This window comes from Phasianus colchicus, chromosome 16 (genome assembly GCF_987193195.1).
Source record: "Phasianus colchicus chromosome 16, bPhaCol1.hap1.1, whole genome shotgun sequence".
Classification (NCBI taxonomy): Eukaryota; Metazoa; Chordata; class Aves; order Galliformes; family Phasianidae; genus Phasianus; species Phasianus colchicus.
Window position 1 is genome coordinate 13,932,717 of NC_143451.1, and position 1,564 is coordinate 13,934,280.

Here is a 1,564-nt window from a genome sequence, read left to right on the forward strand (position 1 = left end):
TTATCACAGCAAAGACAGAATCAAAGTAGTGATTCTTTGCTGAAGAGCCTCCCTCTGGATGGGGCTTTCCAGAAATCCTGCTCCAGGGCTTTAACTACAAACACGTATGGGTAAAAAGGAAAGGTGTGGCTGGCCTCAAATTCTATGATGGCTGCCTGGAGGCCAAGTTGTCACTCGGATGGTGACAACTGTTTAAACACCTCTCGCTGCAGGATAGCTAGTCTTTGCAGAGCAGTGGGGAACAAGGTGTGCTGGAGAAGGTAGAAACAGCATCTTTATCATCAAGAGCTCATCTCTTTTGGGAGGAAGAAACAAATTCAGAAGTTTGTAAGAGGGTAGAAGCTGTGCTGTAGAGCAAGGTATTTCTACAAATCTCCCAATAGAAAAAGCATCATCTGTGATTTGTTTCACTGCCTGTATTCTGCTAAATTGAAAGTTCCTGCTATGCATTTGCTCTGTTATCATCCTCTGCTTGAATGCAGTGGAGCTGAGCAGGCTGCCCTGGCTTGAAGCATGCTGCTGAAACCAGATCATGGCTGAGAGGAGAGGGGGCAGCTGAGGTGCCTGGATGTGAGGAGACAGCTCAGGGCAGGAGTGCTGTGGGAGCCCATCCTTAGCAGCTGTGACAGCTCTGAGATGGTTAGCAACAGCATTACAGATGCTCTGACACTCGCCCGCCTTTTAATCAGCACTCTGTAACTTTCATCTCTGCCTGGCTGAGCACCTTCTCTCCTCCCATCCCTGTTGAGCTGACAGCGTTATCCGTAGCAGGTCTGCTGGGCTCCTCCTGGGGGCCGGAGCCATGTTCTGCATCTTTCAGAGATGTTGACTTCCTCAGAAGAGGAATGAGGAGGAGGTTTGCAGCGTTGTTCCTATCTGAACCCAGAGGAGCTCACAAGACTGACCCAGTGGAAATTGCTGCTGCTGCTGTCTGGCTGTCAGAGGACATGTCCTAAAGTGGCAAGATCATTTGGATGCTCTCTGCCACAAGATGCTGCAGTTGAAAGCTTCCTAGGTGAGTTGTGGTCTGCCAGAGATGGTGTCAAGCCTAGTCCCAAACCAGTGCTGGTGTCCTAGAATATCCTGGGAATCCCATGCAGCTCTAGGGGAAGCAAACACTGTCTGCTGGCTTGTTCTTCGTCCTGTGGCTGCACCATACCGTGCTGGCAGCAGCTCTTCTTGTCTGAGTGCCTGCTGGATGGAGATGGTAGAGGAGCAAAGGAGGGGCTGCAGGGCCCTTCCACTAAGCACAGGTAGACGGTGACAGGGTAGGAACACCATTAATATGTTATAGTGATTCTCCCAGCACACCCCTGAGTGGGGCTTTTTCCACGCCCCCCACTGCCTAGAGTGGGGGTTCAGGGCTGGCTTGTTCCTTCTCCTGTAGAACTGAACCTACCATGGCTCTTACTCTTAGCTTTCTTGGACCTGGGAGGCTTTCGCTTTGCTTCAGAGATGCTTCTCTGAAAGAGGATGTCTGCTGTAGCAATAGCAGACAACTTTCATAGGGAAAAGGGTGGGCACTCCCTAGGTTTCAGCCTGTGGAGTCTTGGAGACCTGGAAG